Consider the following 26658-nt stretch of genomic DNA (forward strand, 5'->3'; position numbering starts at 1 on the left):
TGTAAAGTCAGCTTGCATTCTCTCTCAAAATCACAAAGGAGATAGGTTCAAGAAACATACAAAAAAATCCAAATCAATCAAGAGGAGAAACCAAACAGATTAAGAGCTATGAATTTTTTTCCTAACAAAGGAACAGGGGAACACACAATGAAACTCAGAAACACACAATGAAACCACAGAAGTAAAGTTGTAGGGAAAAAAATTGGCTGATCTGAGATTACAGTTTCTCATCAAACACCACTAACTGACATCCTCACTGACTCTAACAATGATGTTAAGAGTAGTATGAAATACTAATATTTATCAGAAGCGCATTTGAATTAATATAAATCACACAGCACAGAAACTCGCCTACTTCAAGGCACAACATTTTTTCTGCTCCTGAAGGTTCGCAATAAACATCCAGGAAAAGTGTAATTTAATCACCTACAGATTATTTTTTTTTTACTTAAACAGTAAAAGCGACTTCTGATAACAGAAGAAGGACTTTGAGTCTTGATGGACAGATGATCTGATCCACTACATGCAGTGGAGGAGACATAAAAGTAGCATTTTCTTATGGAAGCAGAACGTGTTTGTAAACTGTATTACTGCAGCCACAGTGATCTAAAGTCTTATGTCACACTTCACAATTCAGAACAAAATAGTGTGTGTAGTTTAAAGATAAGAAGAGAAAAAACCGAAATATATATAGGTAAAGCTGAAACAGAAAATGAGAAAAAAGCCTGTAACAGTGGCCTTATTTATATATATATATTTTTTTTGAGATATTTTGAACACTTCTTGAGAGACCTTCCTAAGCATGACCAGTAACATCAAAGGGTAATAAGTTCAACAGCTCATGAAGTCAGGGGTAGAGGCTGTTATTACTGACCTGAAATAAAGCAAGCTATATAGTGCCCCAAAGAAGACGACTTATTACATATTTTTTTTAAATGAGGAATAATAGAGTACAAAATAAGGGACAATACAATCAAAACACCAGGTCAAAGGAGTTACCTTGGAAGCGAATTTTCCTTTGGAAATGGCAATGGAAGTAGAAATACAGCATTTACTGAGACAAGAGAGTGAGGAAACAACTTTTTCCTCTTAGAAAAATAACAGAAAGAAAAACTAATACATAGTTGTAATCCAGATATACAGACTTGCCTGTGAAGTTCCATATTCACTCAAATTCTGGGCTTGAGTAGTGAAGTAGTGACCAAAAAGGAAGCTTTTTTTCTCTCAAGCTCCAATGAGAAAGAAGACCATATAAACACAGGAATACAAACAGCTGAAGTTTCAGAACTTCAAAATGCTCCCAGCAGAATGGCAAAATCAGTTCATGGTTGTACGAAAACAAAATGGCTGAGGTCTCTAATGAAAGGCATGAGCTATAAAGACTAAATGGACCATCAACAGAAAATATCTTCATCGAGCCTTTCTGCTTTCAGTAGTCCTCCAATTGGGAGCAAGCATTGCTCTAATAGTGGATGTAGGTACTCGACAAGACCATAGTGGAAAATGCAAGATATGAGCCAAAATATAAAAGGTCCTCCCTCAACCACAGTAGTAAAAGTGTCGGGGAAAACCAAAAAAGTTAGGCAGCAGAACGGGATACAAACACACAGATGTCTATTAAATTTAGTATTCAAGATGCAGTTAGGAACTAGAAACACCCAAGAGAATCAGCAACAGAATTATTGCCCAAATCGTGTTAAGCATGTCTCTGACAAGATGAAGGAGTGACATGTAAAGGCACAAGCAATATGTTATATTTGTCCCACTCTGATGGAAATAAATGACCTTTGAATGCAAAATATACCTGAGTCGTGAAGAGGGTTAGACTAACAGATTTATTTCAGATGCACATTCTGTGATCTCTCCATTACCATTATTAATATATTAAATATTTAAGCAAAGCTGGAAAATAAACAGCCAAACTTCAACAGCAATCATTTTCTGGATAGTTGATCTTCTAGAAAACATAAAATAATATAGTATGAAAAATGTTTCAGACAGCTCTATCAATATAAATCCTTTATGGTTTTCCTTGAAATTATCATATAAGAACAGTGCTAATCTAAAGGCCATATTCTCTTCCTAACTGCTCCAGTTCTTGATTCATATATCGTAAAATTTCTGCTGAACTGAAGGGTAAGGACAGACATATCTGAGACTTCTAAAATTGCCAGTTCTGATACCAACAGTACAGCTCTTTCTTCAGCAATGGCTGCTTGAGATGTTGAAAAGTTATGTATTTGTACATAGAAACACAAAGGTTTGAAGTGAGTGAAATTTGAATGGAAGTTCACTGTACAACAGGAAACAGTTCTTGCAAATTCTGCCTGGTGATTTTGTGCTTGGTGGTGTATAACCTGTTCTCCTCACTTTGTATCTCTTTAATTTCATAAACTCACACCAGCAACCAGAGATAGACACCACCACCACCATCATCATCACCACCTATCTACCATTGCTGGTCTTGCAGAAAGCACAGGGAGATAGAGAATGGGGACTTCTGCTGTTTGCCATGTGCTATTCACCAGTACTGTGTGTGATTGGTAAGGACAACTGTAAAAAAGAAAAAAACTAAAATACGACCATCAAAGAAACGCTCCAACCCTATGCTCTCATGTCCTTTTCTTTCCAACCGCTTCAGCTTCAAGGAAGACAGGGATCATGGCAGTAGCTGCTCTAACTCTTCTGGCTACTTCTCACCAGAAACAGCTCATTTGTCACAAGGCCTCATGGTCCCATGGTATCTCAAGGGCTAGCTACCTGGAGTGAGGATGAACAAGAAGCTGAGGATGACCCCCAGACTACAGTCATGGGGTGCATCCCACCATATCTGAACTCAGCAAAGCTGTGTGCTGGTGACAAGGTACACTGACAGTCATAGGCAAGGCGAGTAATGTACTAGGTCCATGGGCCATCCAGGGGTCCAGTCAGGAGCAAAAGGAGACCAGGCCAGAAAGGGACAGGAGACATCACCTACTGCATGGTTTTAAGGACTATTTAGAAAACAAGGCTGGAGACAAAAGAGGAGGCAAGCACACCTGCCACACCACTCAGGCCATGACCCACAGTGACTGAAGGCCTAAGTCTGAGCTTGAGGGCTGTCCCTAGAGCCCTGGTCACAGTGTGCAGACAGGGGTCCTGGCTAAGGCTGCTCCAGGCACTGCTGCCTTCAAGACTATCATGTACCTGGTTTCTGCAGCCTCTACTGAAAGGAAGGATTGTGTACGTTACATCTGAAGGGACAGAGAGATGACATGTCAACGATGCAGTATCAAGGATGGTTTATATTCACACATTCTACTGTCCTGACAGGAATATATGCAAAATTAAAGACAACTGAAAGTCGTTTTCCCCATGAGAATACAGATAAAAATACAGATATCAGAGCAGTTTTTTCCTACTAATTACGTAAACACATTCTTGTCAAACAGTGTTTATTTTTTTTCCCTACTTTAACCACTCTGAAGTACTCTCTCCTGTATTTGCTCTTCCAACTCATACTGGCCTTTCCATATCAGTGCAATCTCGACTCAACTATATCTTAAAATGCAGGAAGCAGTGCTGTGCCTCCAGCAGTCACCATCCCAAGTGCTGAAAAACAATCTTAACAATACACACAGATGTGTTAGATGCTTTGCAATTGTCTCTCATACAGTCTCCTAGGACAAAGGTAAGGGAAAGGAGCCCTACCTGCAAGTGAAATCAGACCTGGAAGTCTGGAATTGGGAAAACATTGAGGAGGTATGGCACATGCAAGGAACAGCAAACCTAACAGAAAATAACATCTTGTGGACCAATTCCTTACACACAAGCAATGCTGGGCTCATCTACACTGATACCCTTAAAAATTTCCTCTGTTCCATAGCTGCCAATGCCTGCAGGAGTTGCCACATAAAGTGCTGGTCCCCGCCAGTTTCCCAGGCACAGCCATTATGTCTGTACACCAGTTTGAATGAGAGATGCTCATCTCCCTTTTACCTGAGATTTCCTTGCTTTGGAACAACTGACAAGCATGGTTCAAAGTTTGCAAATAGAAGCTACATATTTCTCTGCATGTCTAAGGAAAAATTCAATAGCTTCATTTCATATGTTTAATTAGGCCATGAAGAAAAACACTATGGATGCAGAAAAACAACTGCATTCTGCAACACACTGATATTTACCACGTAAAGCTGCCATAATTATTAAATCATACATTAAAAATCATACTCCTAGATTTTCTTTTTGGTCAAACAGCTTAAAAATGAAAAAGCACACAAAGTTGTTGGCTGAACATTGATAACAGTTGCAACACGCTGGCCTCTAGCTTAACTCAACATAGCTCTAATTTCAAAGCTTGCTTAGAACTCTTCAAATACCGACATTATTAAGCATAGCAGGCACACTGAACACTCAAATGGAGCCAGCATGCTTTATGCAAAACCCAGACTCTGCAGTTCCTCCCCTGTTTTTTCCAGGCTAAGCTTACCTGTTCGACAGAGAGGAGCGGCACTTCTCTGCTCTCTCATCCTTTGACAACTGCTTTTTATTTCCCAATCACTTTCCCTTTTTACCGACTGCAATGGAGGCAAAGCACATAGCTTCTTTGTTTCAGGTCGCCGACTGGCACTTCAGCCCTCACAGCTTTGCGGGCACCTTCCCAATTGCCACGGGGAGGACCCAGCAGCTGGAGCGAAATCCCAGCGGGACTCTCTTGCCGATGTGCGGAGGTAAACGAGGACCCCACCACTGCTGACTATGCTGGGGGCGGGCACGGGGCTCCTGCCCGACGGCACCTCCTTGTGTCATTTTAAAGAGACTGTAACAGAGATTTCTTGAAACTGGCAGCATAAAAGGAATTCGCAAGCGCTACCTATATACAGACAGAACTTCCCTGTAAAGCAACACAGAGAGCATTCACAAAATCAACCAAGAGCAGATACACTACAAAAGGCTCTGTCTCATAAGATTACAGGCAGGAAATGGAAAAACCTGGACTGCTAATGCCCTTCAACAGAGACTTTTTGGATCTTCTGTCATCTTTTTCACTGTGATTTGTTACAGATTGCACATACTGATTGACGCTGTAGCAACAACATCATGTTAAAAATATATATATCTGCCATATGCAGTGGTTATAAGGATATGTCCTAAACTAACAATGTCGAAGAGTGTATGTAACTGCTTCAACATTGAATGTTTAGCACACCCCAAAAGAAAGACAAAACTTTCAATACAGTTTCGCAGCATCACCTAAAAGCTCCCATTGGTAACATTTGGATTTCAACAGTATTCAGCATACTCTGCCAGCAAAAAGAAACGTTCAACAGCCCTGAATGGGTATAACTGCAACAGCTCATTTTTCATGCAGCTACGAAGCTGCACAATCAAGAGCACAGACCTAGAAGGACAACCTTCAAAAATCTTCACAGCAATGTTTTGTTTTTTTTTACTCTATCTCAAAGAGCCCTTTAAGGAGGAGGTTATGATACCCAGTTTAGAACTAATGATCTCTGTGTTTCATGCGTAATTTTTTTTCTCTTTGTTTTTACTGCTCCCACCCAAACACCTTTAGTTTCTCCTGAAAAGCAGTCTGGAGAGAAACACTGTGCACTGAGGCTCTTCATTCCAAGCACAGTCTTTTAACCAAACTGTCATTAAGATTTATGTCAGGTGGCAAATGCATTAAATTCTTGACACAAACAAATTCTTGATACAAACAAAGCAACTCCTTCCAGCCTAGAAAACACATACATTTCAGGGTAACATTTTCAAAATGGCCTTCTGCATAAAAGTCATTGAGCTTCTAGATAAAAAATAGCTTTTAAAATATTACCCCTGAACACGATTTTCTGTAAGTGGAAAAGAAAAAGAAGGAATGAGTCCTGTGAACACACAGGGCAAATCTGCATTCTGTGCTCAGATCTCAAGCAGTGCTTGGCCTGGATACTGATTTTTCTATCGTGAGTTCTCTCTTCCTGCCTCCAAAGTAATATAATTTAGTCCTACCTACAAAAGGTACATACAGTAAATCAAAGTCTGTGCACCAGCAAAGAACATCTATTTACAATCACCTTCTCTGTTCCCTCCCCGAAGTTGCTCTTAGATGCTGAGTGAGGTCATTCTACTTTGCCATAATCCATTTTACATTCTGGATACTTGCTGTCAAACCTCAGAGGAGCTGGGGAACAGACAGGGAGTAAAAGCTGGATATGAGAGACCTCCTCAGTACAAATATCCCAGATCAATTACCTATATAGATCCATTGCATTAAAAGCCTCCTGTTTCTGAGCCCTTTCTAAAAGCTCCCTTGAGCACACAGTCCAACTGTACATAACAATGGGATAAGTTAAAAACAGGAGGCAGAAGAAAATGTGATGGGAACACACACACACAAAAATTCTAAACATGAAAGATTTGCCTAAGTACACAGGTTCAAAGGAACAATCATAAACGTCTACTATAATCAGGCTGGAATGACAGGTTTCTGATATCTGATCTACTATCATTGAGAAGACTTGGCTACTACAGTCAATTTTAACATGCCAAAGTCCTCTATAGCAAATTTTTTTTTAGCATCAGCTGGAAAGCTTGGAGCAGTAGTTCATCTTGTAGCTACCTTTTGATACTTGGAAGACATACTTGATGAGGAAGAGAAAGCTACGGAGGGACCTCAGGACCTTTTACATAGGTTCAAGTGCTCTCTGTATTTCTTCCTTGCAGAGTACTCTTGAGCACTCAGTTCAGAGTTGACATCAGTTTTTTCCCCCTTCAGATATGCTCAACAGACTGTCCTCGTTCCCTCAACAGACTGTCAAAATTACTACTTTGCCAAGAAACTTTCAATATATCACCACAGGGTTAATTTCCTTTTACCTTCTACTATAGGAGTGCAGAGTGCTCAGCTTGGCTCAAAGGGCATGAATAATGTAAGAGGACTCCACTAGGAGGACCATTAATGCCTCAAGAAAGGCTTCTATGAATCTCCCACCAGTTCTCACTTGCAGTATCTTTCATTTCCATTAAACGTTATAGCAGCAGCACTAAATCAAACCCAAAGCTCTCTCACAGCTAGCAGCTCCCTGTGGGTAGTGCCACTGACAGACTGCAGGGACTGAGGAGTCAGAAGGTTCAGGAGGGGAGCACGCTCTGCAGCCCCTGCTGAGCCTGCCAGCTTAGCCAGCTGACCCCAACAAGCACTGCCAAAGGAGGCAGGAGTGGTCACAGCCAAAACAGTAGAGTGTAGGCTTTGGGAAAGGAACAAGCCGCCTCCATTCACTGCAAAGCACTGTGAAGGAAATGTAGCTTATGTTATGTTATGGCCACTAACTGCAGATCTTCAGCTTGCATTCAGAATGGGTATCCAGCTGTGCCATGGTCTAGCAGTTCTGATAACAAACAAACAGCCCTTCCTACACTGCACACTACATGCACATCAACTGACATCTTTACAAAACCATGCCCTCCACACGGCCTGCTCTTCATTGCTCCTCATCTTCTCTAACACTTGCTTTCAGCAATTAAATATTACATTCTTCATTTAAGTAAATTTCCTTCCCTCCCCACTGAATTATATAGAGACTCAAAAATGCAAGGAATAGTTTTAAAACTTGGAAAAAGTATACTCATCTCTTTTAAGAATGGCTGAGATCCAACTGAGCTATTCGTCTCGTAATACAACATGGACGCTGACCTTAATACATGACTCATTTCATATTAACTTTGGGAAAATTTGACAATAAATTGAGTTGCAACTACAAGAAAATCCAGCCAGGTGCATGCAACAGAGGGAAATGGTGAGTCTGAATGTTATCAGATGAGCCACAAACTTGATACATCACACATCTATGAAATTACATATCGTTCTTAATTGGATATTCCAAATCAAATCAGGAAAACACAACCAGAATTACAGGAAATACTAGGATCTTGGGCAAATTGCCCTCAGTGTCTGCTCTCGGTTATGCTATCTGTAAAATACGATCAATAAATGTAACCATTAAGTAAATGTAAAATGTGATTAGTCTAATTCTTTAGCAGAAAAAATTAGGCAGTGACTTGTTTAGAGTTTTTTATTTGCTTTGCACTATATTACAACTGTAACACAATTTCCAAATGCCGAAGAGGCTGTAAAATGGAAGCTGGAAAAATGCATTACAGACACAGAAACTGAATACGGAAAAAAATGGTTAGATTTGCATATGCACAGTTATGACTGGGATTAGTTTTCTCTACATACGTAAACTAAAGTAATAAAAAATATAAAAGCAAATTGTGAGGACTTAAGGAGGAATGCCTTCACCCATCGTTGTGATCCTAACTCTGCATATAGAAAAATCAATCTTATGTACTTGAATTACCAGTTACTTTGGCACAGTCTATATGACAGGAATTTTAAGTGACACTGCAAGAAGGCACAAAAGAGTAATTTCAAGGAAAGATGGGAAATCACAACTATTTCCTAAGTCAATAAAACAATTTTAACAGAAAATGAAAGTGGAAAGGCATGAAGAGCCCAGAAGAGTCTAAGATTGGCTGGAAAAGATTATCTAAAAGTAGTTCAAGGCTGAGGTTTGAAATATCTTCCATCTACAGAGGTACCTGCTCCAACTTTTAGGGGGTTAACTCAGACCTCCTGAGAGCTACACAAATAGAGTTCCATGGAATGAAGTACACAACTACACTGTATCAAACATTAAAAACTGTATTGCAAAACAACTGCTGAAGTTGCAGAGTATCCTGCAGCTCTTTAAACCTATAAATTTGCTTTGGTCATAATATCAACTTAATGTGTTTTCCCAATATCAATCATGATTGTGCAGTGCTTTGAAATGAACGATGCTATATAAGTGCAAAATATTAATGCAACGTACTCAACTTAATTTGGACATGCCATAGTAGGATGGCTCCCTTATTGAGACATCTGTTAGGAAACTGATTTGGCCAAATCACAGTGAGTGATAATGAGTGCTGTTTAATCAAGACAGTATTAACATAAATTTTAACTTGTGTCAAGCAGCTTAATGGTAAATTACTGAATGTTAAACAGTCATGGAATTTTACACCCTGGTCTTTTAATAAACAAGTTCTTAAGTAAAGTAAAACACGCAGTTTCTCCAGTATGCAGTCAGAAAGAGCTATATATAATCAGAAATGATCTGAAATCAAGTGATGCAAAACTTCACATCATTTTTAAAAGGTTCAGTACTGGAATAGTCTTCATTTTCAAATTAAATATGAGATCTTTAACAAGAGATTTATATCTAGATATGTTTATAACTAGAAATTAATACATGATAGTTTCTGTCTTTGTAAATATATGATATTTGTGATACACACGTTCAACACTGAACAGTTTTTTACATTTTATATGGATAAGATTCAGTACATTCCTGGCCTTATCACTGTGAAAATGGATATAAACATTGTGCCTTTCCACAATAACCCCAGATCATGTGGTTTCATTCACTAGAAATTAATTTTGGTAATCAACGCTTCAACCTACAATTCTTTCTGAGATAAACATAAAACTTCTGGCATCCTAACTACTAGGAACTAAAAATACTAACAGTAGAGGGCCAACACACTATTATGATATCAAACAGAAGCCTTTCCTGCACAAGCCTAATAATGACAAGATGCTGCTTTAGTTATTCACTTCTAAAGGAAGGGAAATTCCAGGATCCAATACTAATTACATTCTTGACTTGTATGGTATTAAGTCATATGCTGTTTCTGTTCTCAACTCCTTTCAAACAATAGCAAGAAGGGGCAAATAACTGACCTATGGAAATATTTTACAGATTGAAAGCTTGCTTGTCCTCCAGGCAGCAAAAAATATTGAGACTGGTATGTGTACTTGAGTTTGAAAAGAGTCTTGCTACCCAAAGAAGGTTTCATGCTTTAACTGAAGAAAAGAGGGGTTTTTTTTCCTACTTCAGTGGAGCAATTAAACACAACATTTCACTTCCCTACAATACTACGATTAACACTTGGTCAGAAGACTATGCTTTTTAATGTAACATGCACTCAAGAAATGCCTATGAGCAGACGCACAGAAGATTGTATACCTAGTTTTGTACTGTGCGTGAGCACATGCATTAAGTGGACATGTGTCCTTTGTGATTACATGAGCACGTGCAAAGAGCTAAAATGATCACTGCTAATGTCACAGTTCCAGGACTTTCATTCATAGAGCTCAGAACGAGCCAACATTTTCAACACAATCATTTTAGTAACACTGAAACCCACAATTAAGTAGGATTAATTCGTTCCACTGCCACTTCATAACCACAGCAGCTCCACTGACAGTCACATTCTCCCCACTCCTCTCATGACCTATGCCAGCACAAATCTCAACAGGGGACAAGAAGGCCAAGCTTTTCCACAGGTCTGATTCTCAAAGCAACAGCCACCTTTGCGGGGGGAAGTGTGCTGTTGCTGTGGAAACAGCACAAAAATACTACTAATAGATCAGGCAGCTCTGAGAGGAGCAAGCACACTGGCAAACAGATACTGGAACTTCCTCTAGCATGCAGGAAGGGTTGGGATAGGGAACAGACTCAGCCCAGATGTCTCCATCCAGAATTTAGGGGATCTGCAACAGCTTTTCAAAAATAAGTCCCTCACTACACATGGTGAGGAAAGGTACCTTGTTTTTGAAAACAGTAACTGAAGTCTGGAACTGGGAAGAGGATAATTGCTTTAATTCTTGATAGACATATGAATACAGAATCCAGAACACGGTGTTTGATAGAGGACTACTGAAATACATGGATCTGCCCCAAGAGTTTACAGGCTGAATTCAGAAGTGATGCTGGCAAACGGTAAAAGAGAAAAATAACTTACATCCTAGCACAGTTCTTCTGTTCCTTATTCTCTAAAAGATGAAAGGGAATAAATAGAATACAATCATATAATTAAAGACTGCATGATAGTTAACATATAAAAATGTCTGAAGCAAGACCACATAGGCAACATCAATATGAAATGACTCCCATCTTCTGAATCACTCAACTTTAAAGCTACTCTTGTGCATAAATTAAGTTCTGTTCCTCTTTCCATTCCCTTTGAGAACCCTTAACTGCATAACCTGTTCGTACCCAGAACTACACGCTCTCACAGTCTCTGGTTTAGTTAGTCAGAACACTATCGTTTAACACAGTATTAATGAGAATGTCACATACACAAAACCCAGCTCCAGGTTTTCAAGACGAAAGGAACTGCCAAGTGCAAACACTGTAACTACTCATCTAAACTACTAACCAAATATCAGGCAAAACCAGTAACCAGTAGCTATTTGACACTCCAAAACACTGGGATGTTTTGAACCTCAGGCAGAGATATCAGAGGATTCCAAGAGGTTAGAAATGTGTTTAGCTTATCAATGCTACAATGCTACCAGGCACTAATTCCCTCAACTGTGAATCTTCCTGCCTTCTTTCTTATCCCCATAAAACACCTCATATTAAAAGAAACTAGACATTGGCAAGCTAGAAGAACGATTTATTTTACAAGGGTGTTGTGAAGCTTAATTCATGTTTGTAAAGCCTTTTGTAATGTGCCTTTCATCTACTGTGGGAACCTCACAGTATTATCAATAAGGTCTTTTCCACAGTAGAAAGGCTTTGCTAAAATAGCTATACTAACAAATCTGCCTAGTCGAGATGTGGTTTATACAGGCAAAATGGTTATTTTGCCAGAACAGCTAATACCAGTTCGCTGAAAAAAAAAAGTCTTAATGGCAGCAGCACATTTTCAGTTGTATCAAAATGGGTAGGATACTGTGTGTCAACGAAGGTAACTTCTGCAGAATCTAAACAAATCACGGTTATCAAGGCAAAACCTTGAACAGTAACTCTGGTCTGAGCATTTTGGAGACTGCAGATAAAGGATGTGCATTTCTCATTTCCACAATACAAATTCTCTGCATTCATTTATTCATGTGAATTAGCTTGAAGCAACAGGGCCCCCTTTAGCAGCAATGTACTTGACTTGTGGGGCTTTTTGTTCTTTTTTCTTATTAAAAAAAATAATTTGGGTGTTATTATTTTTTTTTCTTAGTAGCAAGAACCTGAAGAAATAAAAAGCATTAAGACAAAGCCATGATCAGTTCATTCCGCCAAATGGAAAAGAACAGAACACTAACAGAGCCAGAACACAGACCCAGAAATGATTTTTATGACTGTAAGAAACAGACTGCAGTACAAGAAACTAGCTCATGCCAGTCACTTTTACAGCATGCTATTATTACTATCCTCTCTTCAAAACCCCAGCCTTCTCATGCAAATTCAGAGCAGCATTAAGTACCCAGTTGTTATTTGTCCCCTAACAAAGGTGGAGAGGTGTTGTCACATCAAGTTCCCAAATGACCAGTTGCCATTTTCTTTCTAGTCATGCTTAGTCTTATCCTGAGTCTGCATTAGTAGCAGTAGAGTGTTTACACTTTGCCTTTCAGTATTCCCACATCTTGCTGAAAGCCTGCAGAAATCCTTATCACCTATGGGTTTGCTTACTGAAGGAAAGGAAGCTCATCTCTTTTACACCTCTGGAAGGCTTCTTCTCTATAGACCACTATTTTTTTTTTTTTAATGGATGTCCCCATATCCATCTGCAGCAGCAGTTTTCCAGCACCCACATGCACAGTGGTGTGTAATGCAATATGCCAAAGTCATATTTCAGGTCAGAAACTTGCTCAGTATTTTCCCACAAATTGATTCAGTTCAGGCATGCTTGAAACTGGAATGGAGCTCAAAATCCAAATCTAGAAATTGCCACAGTTAAGAAAGTAAGTTACTTAACAATATGGATAATGTTTTCCACATGAAAGATGGGTGTCATTAACAAGATCTGCACCATATTCAACTGCTTTCCAATGAAAGGTAAAGCAAAATCTACTTCAAAGCAAAACACAAAACTCCTTCTTCTCTGCTAAGAAAAATTAGCTACAATAAATTAATCAGTAATGTACATTAGCAGTATAGAATCCACAGCCCACAGAACTACTCGATGTGCTGTTTTATCTAGGAATTATTTATGTGACCTCTTTCAAACAATAAGCATAACAAGAAGTCATTTCTAATTGTTACATGTTCTCCACAGCTTTTACTCAGTCTGAAGTATCCGTCCATATAGGATGCAGAATAGCACTGACTGAAATACCAGACTTGTTCCTTTTAAGCCTAGGCCAAAAACGACAAGGTTCAAATGAGAGCCAAATGACGAGATACAGCTAAACTATACACCAAAGCTGTAGTACTAAAAGGTTGGGCTTTCTCGCTTTCAGTTAAGAAGCACTTTCTTGTCATGAGAGCATAGGATAAAAACAGGATTGTTTTTCCTTTTCCCACTAGCATACACTTTGCACGTAAGCAGCTGCTCCTAATCAACTGTGAGTTAGATATTAACGCTATACACGATGTGAAAATTTATCTGACGGTCCACTTTCAGAAACTATAAAAACATTCACCCCACTAGCTCTGTGCTATAGGTCAGTGTACACTCCATTTGCTCTATCTACAGCATGGCATCCCTGTTACCCTTCCACCCTCCGATAATGCTGAAAGGTTTACATGAAGATCAAACACAGAAGAAAGCACTGCACAGTAACTACACTTCCAGCTGAAGAAGCTCATTCTTGTCTTTGGAATACTCAGCAGAAAAATTTAAGGTTATCCACCTTTAAAAAGAAGGCTGTCCTGCCCCACTGTTTCTTCTTGTTCCAGTTAATTCTGTTTCAGCTCCCTCCCTCTCTTCCTGTCTTCCTGCCCCTGCTTTGGCCTCTGATCACACTGACCGATTCCTTGGTTTTTTCCCAGGAAAAGAGCTGACAGAGAATTTGCAGTTGAATGCGTAATGTTTCTGTATGAACCATGTCCTGACTACACAAAACTGCTCCCTTGCTGAGTACATCAAGGAAGCGTAGCTAGAACACTGAAGAAAAAGACTAGCAGCAAATATGTGAAGGCTAAAGCCTTCCCAGTGGAAGGTCACCTACTCAGAAATGTCCCACCACCACCGACAGATATCCCACATTTAGCATTCTCAAGTTCAAGTACACTTCAAGGCCAATTGTTTCTTCCAATTTTGCATGTTGGAAAGGGAACACGCTCACAGTGTATTCCCTTTTTGCTCTTACTTTTCTTAAGTTTTACAACCACTCCAAAGTTTCTGTAGGGGTAGAATTGAAATTTCCAGAGTAGAAATTACTGCTGATAATATCAAGTTAACTGTTCTGTTCTACACTGAAGTATGAAGCTGTCATCACAAGATAAATGCAGAGTTAACAAGAGGAACCCAGTTCACTGTAGATGAAATACAGACCTGGAGCTACCAGCAAGTAGGATTTTTAAGGTAAATAAACAGCATGATTTGGAAAAAAAAAAACCAAAAAACCACACAACTGAAGATGTCTCATTTTGCACAAAAGGCTGCAGTACAAGCCAAAATCCAGAATTTCTTGCACATTAAGTAGTGCTTTAAAAGACAACCATAAACACACACTTTTTTTACTTTTTTTTCCAGTAAAAAACAAACAGAACAAGCAGAACTGAATAGGCGATCGATCAGCATGTCTACATATTCATCTGTGTGCACTACTTCTTTGATTGTAAAACAGGGGCTTCAAAATGCAGCTGCATATATTTTACAGTTCACTTCTTTACCTATCTATGAAGGGAAGGCAGCAGATCAGTCTCTGCTTACATACAAAGCATCTAAGACAAATCAGCACTCCTAAATGAGGAAAATACACATGCAATATTTCTGAAACTACTTGCCTTTTGGCCTCTAAAAAAAGCACTGAAATTCCATTTGCCCTAATCTGTTAAACACGAGGACAGCATACTCATATGCTGGTCTATAACTTCTTTTGCAAAAGAAGGTAGCAGTTACTTCATAGCTGAAAGTTCATCAGAAAAAATGTTATCTTAAGATGAAACATGCAGAACATTTTAAATGCAAGTTCCACCTTTAGCAAAATATCAGTGCTTACAACATCTCATTTCCCAAAACATTTTGTTTTAAAAAATGTATTTATTAAGATTTTTTTCTTGAAAAAGCTGTAAAACAAGTAGTTGAAGACCAAAATGGTATGGTGTGTATCACATTTTTCCTGTCATATATATCCTGGGATACACGTCAGGGCCAGTATCTCACACAGGACTACTAAAACACATCTCCAAACTGGTAAACAAACCCACTGCATGGAAATCTGCAATGTGACCTTATAAAAGCTGATCCTGAATTAATTTTATAGTCATAAGATGAGAAGAGGTGAAGAAAAAAATCAGTCTCATATAGTCATCTGAATGCCTCTATTATCTCTTTCGTCATGCTAAAGTTCGCTTTGTTGTTGTTTTCATTTTTCCTTTCAAAATAGCCTCCTGCAGTTCTAAGCTAAAGATCTTCCTGGAGCTTCTATGCGACAGCTGTAGTATCTTAGCCATCTGTTTAATTTATATTTGCTAATGCAGCTCCTGCTGTTTTCAACTGACAGCTTTTTTCTCTCTTATTACCCCCACATGGGAATCATTGAACTTGCCAAAGTTTTCCTGTAGTCTCAGATGTCAAATCAAGTCCGGTGACAAAAGGTGATGAATGAGGCTCCTATGCACCTCCCTTTCATTTTATTAAAAATATGAAAATTTCAAAGGAGGTTTTATGTTACTTCTTTAAAGAAAAACTATAGAGAAAAAGAAAGGAACGGGTACAGAAACAAAGAGGGAGGTAGTAAAGAGAAATCACATCCCCTTCCTCTCAACATGGTAATTCTGTGGGAAGGTTGAGGCCAGAGGATCACCGAGATACTATCAGAAGCAGAGTATCCATTCCTTAGCCACTTCACTAAAGCCACAATTCAACCTCTTCAGTCCATCTATGCCCACCTACCAAGCTTGGCTGACCACTGACTTCCTCTCACTTGTAACCTACAAGGAATCACAGAACACCCTGAGATGAAAGGGGCCCACAAGGATCAACAAATCCAACTCCTGGCTACAGCGCTCTGCAGGTCAGAAGAATTCACAAGTCAAAGGAAAGTGATGGAGAACAAAATCACATGTTTCAATGCCAGTAGTTACTGCTATCCTGTAAAACCTGCAGAAACACGCAGAGGTTGCACCCTGCTCTGTTAAGAGACACCAGATAAAGACACGAATCACCTCCTGAAACAGTAGCCAGCCTTATACAGTAAGCACAGATGTTACTGTCCCTGCAACTCTTCTACAGTATGGTAACGGGAAGATTAAAGAGTCTATCCTTGCCGAAAAGCAACATCGGGTTTAACATCAAAGTTTGAAATTTAACGTAGATAACCCTGTGCTGCTAAAAACCACCCTAGCTGAATCACGGTCAGCTCTGCAATGTCTGTCCCAAGTGATGGAACACCACGTTCAGTGGTGACTAACTCCAATCCAGAAACTGGTAGACACATCAAACACAAATTGCTGCACATAAAGCCAACCCCAAAGTGTGATCACTCATTTCTAAATTTCCCGTTTCAAAGCAAATTGATTAACTGGAGAGGTACACAGAAATGGGCACATCCCAAAGGCCTGGAAGATGTATGCTTTATGGTACCAGACAAGGTCCATCACAGCAGCTGATAAGAAGCTATCAGGGATGCATGTCTGAGGGAACACTTGGAAGACAACAGGTCATAATCTCTTAATACCAGTGTTCCCAGATGACGAGAAATTAAATTGATTGCTCTGACATTACACTCCAGGAGCTGATTCCAGCAACCATGAAGAATGCTTTAACTCTTACGCTGTGCTAAGACTTTTTGTTTTAGCTGTCTTCATCTCCTCTAAGCTATCTAGATTACAGAGGGGAAACAGAAGAACAGAGGAGTCCGATTAGGAAGGAAAGAATTAAGACATCTGGAGAACGAAGACACAAAAATGCAGGAAGTTTTTCTATTTTGGTATTATGTTGCAAATCTTCCTATCAAAATTCAATCTTTCAGTGATGTGCATGACTTAGTGTTTTGTTTCACATCAGCCTCAGAATCATTCCCACATGCCCTGAATAGAGCAGGACTTCATCCAGCATTACAGATCTACTGCTCTGTAATTTAAGAAAGGCCCGGTTAAGTACATGATGCACTTATGCTTGGGAAGAGCAAAAATATCAATTCAACAATTGGGAAGAAACTTGTAACAGTTTCCTATCTCATACTCAGACATCCCACAAAAGTTTGGAGGTTAAAATCACTTGAAACATTCAATAAACACTTTTTCTTTTGAAAGCACAGCAAGCTACTGCCAAAAATAACTACTGGTCCACTCTAGAGAAGCTTACTGCTTCATTTTTGTATCTTACTCCTTGAATAACTGTGTACAAAAAACCCCACAGCATACTGTACCAAACAGAAAGGCTAAAAAGGATAAAATCTAACACAACCTTAGGCCTAATAAACTAACAGCTACACCACACATGAGGTTGTTACAGATGCTACCTTGCCCAAGAGCTAGACAAGTTGACTTAAATTTTCTCTGTTACTGCAGTCTTTCCATCTGTAAATGGAAGTAAATGCTGATGTCCTTAGTACTACAGTACTACCATATAGCACTACAGACACACAGCACAGATTCTAAGGTTTATGATACAGTGACAGTACCAAGAAATCACCTCACAGATAACACAGGCCTGAAAACCTGGAGAGTCATTACTCAGCTTCTGTTGATTACTTGCATTTTATAGCATTCCATAAATAGCAATCAAGAAAGCATAAGGCATTAAACCATAATAATGGAGAAACAGATTAACGTTCTAAGTCACAGAAAAGGATTCTTATGACTTTTACCAACATACTGAACAAAAGACTCACAACAGAGGAATTCCATCCCACTGTCTACCACGCTACTCAGACCAAAATTATCTTTGATATCTATTCTTCCTTACCTTAATAAGCGTACGTTCAGTATGAGAAGAGCTGTGTTATACCAGATGTAGACTGAGTGAAAACACCATCAACCTGAGGAGAGAGAAAAAATGTTACATAAATATGTGTACCTGACAGTATATGGCAGCAACACCTTCTGAACATTCCCTGGTCAGAGTGTCTGATCCATTTTGGTATCTGCATTATTGCAGTTTCCAATTCAGGAAATTACAGTGAAGCAGTTCTGATTCTAGTGCTTTGACTTTAATCCTCTTTTGCATGCTTGCTAGAACCCTGAGGGATGCAAAAGAAGCATTTGTGACTCTTTGGGCCACAGGAATAACTTAATTGACCAGAAATTATCAGGGGCTGCAAACATAAAGATTGAAGAAGAACTGTAAATTAGGCAAAATATCCTATTTATTTTTTCAGTCAGATTTGTATGTTTGCCTTCCTCATTCTGTGTTGCTAAGGGTTATTGACTGTTACTTTGACTAGCCTCTGTCCACAAGCTCCAGAAGGGAAAGGACCCTCTGCCATGTGCTGCTGCTCAGCCTGGGGCACCACACTGTCCTGTTATACAGAATGCCTGAGCTGAGGACTGAGACAACCCTGTGTTTCCAAGTGAAAGCAGAACAGCAGTGAGCAGCAAGGTGCTCTCCAAGGTGACCAGAAGATGCCTTGCCCAATGGGATGCATTTAAAAACCTGGTGTAACAGATTTTTTAAAACCAAATGCAGGAAACAAAAACTTCAGTGTAAGAAGGCAACAGATTTTACAGACATCAAGCAGAGTTAATTTCTTCTCTGTCAGCTACTACTGCCCAATGATAGAACAATATTTTTCTACCCATTAGCAGCAAACACAAGAAAATGTCTGCACTGCTTCCTGGGGAGGTTATGTTACAGTAAATACAATCTTCATACACATCTCCCTTTGGACATCTTCCTACAATTTGCCAACAAAAGCTTAGCATAACCTGTACGGTGGGAAAACCTGACATTGCTTTATTTCTCACAAAATACATGTGTTATGCAATTTTTTTGCACATGCAAACGATGTTAGCCTGTAGATGATCCTGAAAAGAGAAAATAAAAATGCACCTCTCTTCTTACTATAGAGGTAAACTTTATAAAGAAAAGTAAGAAAAAAGTTATTTTTTTAATTATTATTATTCAAGGGTAGAATTCTGCAGCAGAGCCAGATCCAGGATGATCTGTCCTCTCAATCTTTGCAATAAATATTCTGAGCACTGAACATCCCACGAGAAAACATCTGAACTACACACTTTATTCTTAATTTGGTCGAACACCACTTGATACAACCTTCAAACAAACATTAACCAACGAAGTCAGTGCTCCACTACACAGAATAATAGGGGATGGCAGTACCCAGGTAATGAAAAAGCTCAAAGTGCCAGTTACATAGGGCCTACAGCCTGGTACCTGTGCACTGCACTTTTCAGAGCTCAGGGTCTGAGAGATCAATCACCTGGGGTACAGAGCCCCATATGAAAACCCAGCTAACAAACCTCTCAAAGCAGAAAGGGTCACAGACATGTAACCTGTTACTCTTTCACCAGTTATCCCTCCTGGAACTGCTGCAACCACCGGCTCTGCTGCTCTGAGTCTTGCAGAGCCAGAGCTGCAGCCCAGCCCTGCAAGCTGTGGACTCCAGCTGGCTCCCGTGCATCCAGCTCCTCCAAACCCTGCTTTGCCAAAGCTGCTTTGTCACAGCCCATACACTGCACAATGCGAAGACATCAGCTGTAGTTGTGAATAAAGCTGGCAGAGTTTCAGCAGGTCAGTTAATGGCCTGGGGTCTGAGCAATGCAAGAACAGATGCACTGCTTCCAGGTCTGAGCCTGAAATTTCTGTATGGATGACTTGCAACCTGAAAAATCTACCCAGGGAAAATAAAGCCTTAGCTGTAAAAATCAAATGGTAGAAAGGCCAATTGTATTGCCCACAGTTATTCATAGATCAAAAATTCACTTATCATGCTTACAAATGCAATGCATAACGTTCCTCATGCACTGTTTGAAATCCTTTTCTCTCAAGTTCTGCCTGTGTGTATTCCTCTTCACTAACCTAAGGTAACCTAAGGGATTCCCTAAGTGCCACTTCTGTGAAGAGCACACAGATGACAGTCTCCAGGAAATTAGACCTGATTCTCCAGGCTCCCCAGCATAGGCCAGCAATAATATACTTAGTTAAGCACAACTGCCCATACATACACAGCATTTCAAAACCAGAGCATTAGAGACCTCAATACTTACCACCCTGAGCTCAGAGCTCCAATAATTAGGTCATAGCCTTCCCCTAGAAGGCACTGCTAGTTCACATTTAGCACAGAGGGAACAGTTTCCAACTAATTCCAAGGAATTTAAAGGTTTTACCTATCAGAAAACGAGGTTTTGTTGTTCATCTGCACTTTCAGTGCCTAGATTTAAAATAAAAAGGCAAGTACAGCTGCTCACAGCTGATAAGGACTCCTGCTACCAGCATCTATTTATATCCGTGATCCAGAGTAACAAACTAATGTACTCTAAAAACCTGAAATAACTGTTAGATAAAATATGGAAATGGGAAGATGGGACTGGAAGCTACCTTCTTTACTGGATAAATCTCTTCCCCATAAGCCAAGAAAGAGCAATTTTGGTGAAGCTCATAGAAGAGCCATACTCTTCCTGAAGACAAATGCCAAAGCAGAGACTCTCAAAACCAATTTTCAAGTTAGTGCAACAAGTCAGTATTGTCCTGATGGCATCCCACTGGTTCTTATCTGAGAGTGGAGCGAGCACCTCTGCCAAACCAACTAATGCCTCTTGCCTGAGATCACTGACATGGTGCTGCCCTGTGGATGGCCAACTTGTGCTGCTCAAGAATGGAGGCATGGCACTATGACATACATGGCAGAATGACATACTGGAGCGTAGTGTTAGCATTTGTGATAATCTGATATATAAAGCATAGATGGAAACATAAGGCTCCAGGAAGGAGCTCTGCAATAATAACAAACAGGTCCTGTGGTGTTAGGGTCAAGGGAGAGCACATACTAAAGAAGGAAATAGAGAGGACAGAAAAAAGCCCATGTTAGCTTGGCTGGTGTTATTCCTGAAGATGAAACCCAGCCCAACTAAGTCTGAAAACCCCAGTGCAAGAGGACGTCACAACTCACATATATGTACACAGTTACTAGGCCAAACCAAGATACTGCTTATAGGAGAACTGCAGCTTGTTCTGTATGTATCTGTAAGATAGTACTGCTCAGTGCTCAGTCAGGTATCCCAGAGAGTACTCCAGAGAAGACTTAACATCTGCAAGGTACAGTTTCACAAGGAGCCTAAGTCAGTGATGGCGGCTACCAGCATAAAAGGTTGGCCCACATCCCCAGCTTTTCACAGCATGCTGATCCAAATAACTAATCCACCAAAAAATGATTATCAGTCGGTCAGATTTATGAGCTGATCGAATGCACCTTACAGCTGCCTAATTTCAAGAACCAAAGCAAGACAGAAATGCCAGAACTGTGGGAGACAAGAGCAACACTGACCTTTCCAGAAGCGTTGTCTGAGATCACCTTTCACAAAATAGCATCTTACTGTACAGACAAGAAAGGAAGGCAGGAGATATGCAGGCTACCTAGAGAATGTCCTCGACCATCAGACCATGGTCTCTCCAGACTACTTGCTTTTGGGGGAAAATTCTGGTCACTCACATGCATTTTATCAGTTTTGTGTTCTCCTGTTTCTTCTGCAATGTTCCAGTGCTGAGAAAAATGCTAAGTTTTACTTAAAATAGAAGGAAATACCCCTTTCAGTTATCCCTCCTCCCACTTTTATCCTTTCACTCTCAGTAACAGCAAAAACGCAGCATCCCAACTAGGGAATAACAATACACCATCAACAAACAATAACAGACTGGGCAGACCACCGCTCTGGATCAAGACTGAAAAAGAGGATTTCATGGGTGACAAATCTGAAACAGCAAGCAGCTGGTTTAGAGGCACAAACTACACAACCCATCTGATGACAAGGGGCCACTCTCATGCTCTACCCTAATTTGACTCCATCCCTCGTTAGCCTGCCGTTCCACGTATTCATGGTAAACTGGCATCAAAAATCTACTCAGAAATCCAGGGTTAGAGGAAACAGTATTTACATGAAAGAGATTAATCTACTTCTCATCATGCTTCCCATGTTATATTTTGTTCCACAGTTTTTCATTTTCATTTTGTGATCCAAATTTGGGTGATGGCAAGATGACAGCAACTTCAGTTGTTACGTATAATGCAAAAAGAACAAAATAAAATTTCTCATCTCTGAGAATCCAATGTTCTGCATCCATACAAAATGCAAATACCAATACTATGTGCATAATGTTTAGCCACAAAAACTCGGGCAGAAAATAGATCCCCGACACTGACCGAAGTGATTTTAAACATAAAGTATGAAACAGTGTGACTGAGACAAGGATTACATACAAGAGTACCTGAATCACAGAATGGCCCAGGTTGGAAGGGACCTCAGGGATCATGAATCTACAACCCTCCTGTCACAGACAGGGCCACCAGCCTCCCCAGTTAATACTAGACCAGGTTGCTCAGGGCCCCATCCAATCTGGCCTTGAACACCTCCAGGGATGGGGCATCCACAACCTCTCTGGGAAGCCTGTTCCAGCACCTCACTACTCTCATAGTAAAGAACTTCCCCCTAACATCCAACCTAAATCTTCCCTCCCTCAACTTAAATCCATTTCCCCTTGTCCCGCTGTTATCTACCCTTTCAAAGAGTTGACTCCCTATTTATAGGTTCTCTTTAGGTACTAAAAAGCTGCAATCAGGTTACCCCGCAGCCTTCTTTTCCCCAGGCTGAACAAGCCCAGCTCCCTCAGCCTGTCTTCATAGGGGAGGTACTCCAGCCCTCTGATCATCTTTGTGGCTCTCCTCTGGACCCTCTCCAACAACTCCCCATCTTTCTTGTACTGAACTCCAGATGGGGCCTCACAAGAGCAGAGTAGAGAGGGACAATCACCTCCCTGTCCCTGCTGGCCATCCCTCTTCTGATGTAGCACAAGGTACCATTTGCTTTCCAAACCGCAAGAGCACCCTGATAGCTCATGTTAAGTTTTTCATCCATCAGGACCCCCAGGTCCTTCTCTGCAGCCCTGCTCTCAAGGACTGCTCCTTCCAGTCTGTATAAATGCCTGGGATTCCTCTGGCCCGAGCGCAAAACCTTGTGCTTAGCTGTGCTGAACCTCACTAGGTTCACCCAGGCCCACCTTTCAAGTCTGTTAAGGTCCCTCTGAATGGCATCCCTTCCACCATGTCAACCACACCGCTCAGCTTGGTGTCAACAGCAAACTTGCTGAGGGTGCACTCGATTCACTTCAATACCTGAAACTGACATGTTAATCCAGACAAAACCTCGAAGTGTTGACCAATTATTCCAATCTCCCCATCCCAGAGGAACATTGCTGCTGCACACCTGAGCCTTTAACTAGCAGCCACATGGTTTATAGAGCAGCAGCTCTGCCAGGTGAGGGGAAACGATCTCCTGCTGTGCTGACCTAGCATAGAAACACGTTTCGTCTCAGCTGGAAATTGTTATTACACAATCAGTGCTCTCAATGCACTAGAAAAATAGCTTAGATACCTGGCATCATAGATCTTAATATTCCTGCTATGGATTGGGCCATCGAAATTCATTTCCCACTGCCTCTCATTCCTCACGCACTTAATATGTTGATTTAATTATACGCCTGTAATTCAGTTTACATTTTACAGGAGGCAAAAGGTAGAGAGACTCTAGTAAATGACACTTGAGATAAGAGAGTGAGTGAGTGGAGAGCTCATTCTTTGCCTGCAGACCAGCCTGTAATACAGGGCTTAAAAACCCACTTGACCAGAGCAGGTAGGAAACTAGAAAGTCATTTTACAGTATTTAAGTCCATAAACGAGTGAAGAATCGTCTTCCCAACAATGTGGCCAGGCACCCCTGCTCCACTCAGGGCTTTTTCCCAGCTGCAGTGAACAAAGCCGCATCCCTTTGCGCTGGCTCGGCACTGAGCAGCAGCGGACAGGAGTGAAACTGAAGCAAATGAGGTCAGACCCTTGTCGTGCTGGCTGGGAAAGCCTGAAGCAGAAAGCTAGGCACTGATTCACCGAGGATGAGGGGAAGTAGAACATGCAGCAAACAGGAGGAGGTCTGGAGCTGGACCTCCCTCCAGCTGTCTGCAAGTACAGAGCAGCCAAAGGCTTCAGGGCGAGATAACAGAACAACAGAGCTCTGGCTACTGCCTAGATGGGAGAGGAGGAGGGAAAGCTGATGGCAGCAAAAGCGTGGCTGGGAACGACTGCAGGGAAAAAACAGCACGTTTAGGGCAGAGGTAAGCACTAGAAGGTAAGGAGGAGACAGACCAAAGTCCCAGATAATGCTGGTAAAATTCAGAAAAAATATATTAAATATCTTCATTTCTACTAAGGGACAACTGCAGTGAAAAAGGAATGCAATATGAAAACAAGGATTACAAATAATAAACAATCGAAGAACAGTCAAATCATTCTGCAAATTTTCCTAGGCTTAGTGCAACAATTCCTCAGTGCAGTATTTTCCTGCAGAATTACTAAGTCCTCTATGCACTCAGGCAGTCATCGTCACAGACATTATACTGACAGATAATAAGGAAGCTAGAATAATACATTTGACAAATTTACTTTATTTCTGTTCAAACTAGCTGTAGCATTAATTGAGATGTTATTTAAACACATTAAACAAGAACTTAGCTAGCAATCTGTTAGATGGGCTTAATTAGAAATACGGAACGATTCCGTTCCTGTGAGGCAGAGCAGGCACGTCAGTAAGACGTGCCTCAGCCTCCCCTGCTGATGGATGCAGCATCACGATCTGCTGCTGTTCCTCATACTGCCATTTTTGTTTGTCCAAAAATATCATTTATGTGCAACAGTAATTCCTAGAGTCAAAGATTCCAGGCACGTGAACACAAAGGGCTGCCTATATCCCTCACTGTGACAAACTCCTCGGAAGCAGTGACTCTGTGTTGCAGAGAGGCTGTGGAAGCCCCAACAAATTCAGCGATGGGAATTCACTGAGTCCCATGAAAGGGAACAACACTGTCATTTTAGAATCCATTTGCTTTGCTGCATTTTCAAAACCAACTTATTTCTGAGGCTTCAGAAAGGCGGTTGAGATTTGAATACATAGCTGACGTTGACATTAAGTCATGTAATATCTGGCTGCTTTGCTTTTAATGTTTGTGTCTTATACAATATAAAGGGTGGGTCCCAGGTGTTTCAAGCTACTGCAGAATTATGAACAAGTGAATTAAAGAAAGAGTGTGTAAGAGCACTAACCTCCATAATCCAAACTTAAGGCAAAGTGCAAAACCTTCAGGATTTCCATAGCTGCACAACTTAGGGCATTCTGTCTCTGGAAAAATGGAGACAACCATACACTAACACAGGGTGTCAGCAGGAGTCATCCTTTGGGCACTGTAAGTGCCAGGAAGGACCACTGCACCGCACCAGCCACCGCCTCAGCACCGATTTCTGAAGCCAGAAGGCACCTCAAGGTATGACTAAAAATGTCTCTGTTGGTGGTTAATAGTAACCACACTAAATTCATGAAAATCTTAGAAACCATAACACATTTGACTAACATTTACAGAGAAGTTACAAAACTGCTATTTTGCAACTCCGAATCTAAAATGAGTGGGACATAAACATTTTTTTTCCAAGAATAATATAACCAAAGGTCAGAAGGAATGAAGCAGGGAAGCTACCAGAAGCATCCTAATAATAAAATTTCCTGTTATTTTTGATGCTATAAAGTCAAGCCAGTTCTCATCAGGGAAAACAAAATAAACAAAAAAGAAAAGGTCAGTTTGGAAGGGGGGAGGAAAAAGGCATTTCAGAGGGCAAACTGAATCTCAGTACATCCCTGTTCAAAACTAGATTTTTTTCAAAAGCTGAAATCTGTCAGAAATATCCAGAAAAATTTTGGACAATCCCAAAAATTATTAACGTAACAATCTTCACAAACTGAGAGAAAAAGGTTGGAGATTTTGACTCGCACAAACTCAACAAGAGGTTGGAGTATGTTTTTTGTATAGAGAAGGCGGTATCTAAATTAAAAAAACCCCACAAGTTAGCAGAATAAAATGAAACGCACACCCCAGTCCTGATGCTCATGCCGTCTCAGCTCCCTCAAAATCACCGCAATAAAACAGCTGCTCACCCTTTCCCCCACCCCTTATGAATGGCAATATGAAGCTGAGTGCCTATTAGGAAGCTAATCCCAAACCACAGTATCATTCCGTGTCCCAAAGGACCACCCCCTTTTCTTCTCTGTATCACTCTTTCTCAACTCCATCTGACATGGGTGACATATTTGATGGTGAAAAGAAGCTGCTTCAACAGTGTATTTTTAAAAGTCTGCTTTCATTTTTTTTTCAGTAGCACAGCCAACCAGTTTCAAAGCTGAAACCAAAGACCTGTGTACTGACTACAAACTGATCCAGTGACCACTACGCACTCATCTAGCTCAAGAATCCCTACCGACTTTGTGACAAAAAACATATTATGATCGTTACAATAAATTAACTGAAGAATACTATGGTATATTCATATCTTTATTTCATATATATTCACATACACACGTGCCTCTGATGCAGCAATGGCAAAATTCCCTTTTAACACACCAGTGGCCAAACTGCTAACCCATGAGTGTTTTGGAAGTGGCTCACACAACAGGAAAAACAACCTCACTGCAGGAA

At 40.5% G+C, this 26658-nt stretch overlaps 1 protein-coding gene across 1 annotated transcript in view; it reads right to left on the bottom strand.

The window, feature by feature from the left end:
* The window catches only part of NDST2 (N-deacetylase and N-sulfotransferase 2), a 106142-nt gene that overhangs the window by 63273 nt on the left and 16211 nt on the right, over positions 1 to 26658 (bottom strand). The window contains exon 2 of the mRNA XM_065746501.1: positions 17884 to 17956. The gene's annotated coding sequence lies outside the window, so the exon portion shown is untranslated. The remainder of the gene's footprint in view (positions 1 to 17883; positions 17957 to 26658) is intronic.

This window comes from Cyrtonyx montezumae, unplaced genomic scaffold (assembly GCF_038088225.1).
Source record: "Cyrtonyx montezumae isolate F1298 unplaced genomic scaffold, pur_monq_1.0 scaffold_4, whole genome shotgun sequence".
In the NCBI taxonomy this organism is placed as follows: domain Eukaryota; kingdom Metazoa; phylum Chordata; class Aves; order Galliformes; family Odontophoridae; genus Cyrtonyx; species Cyrtonyx montezumae.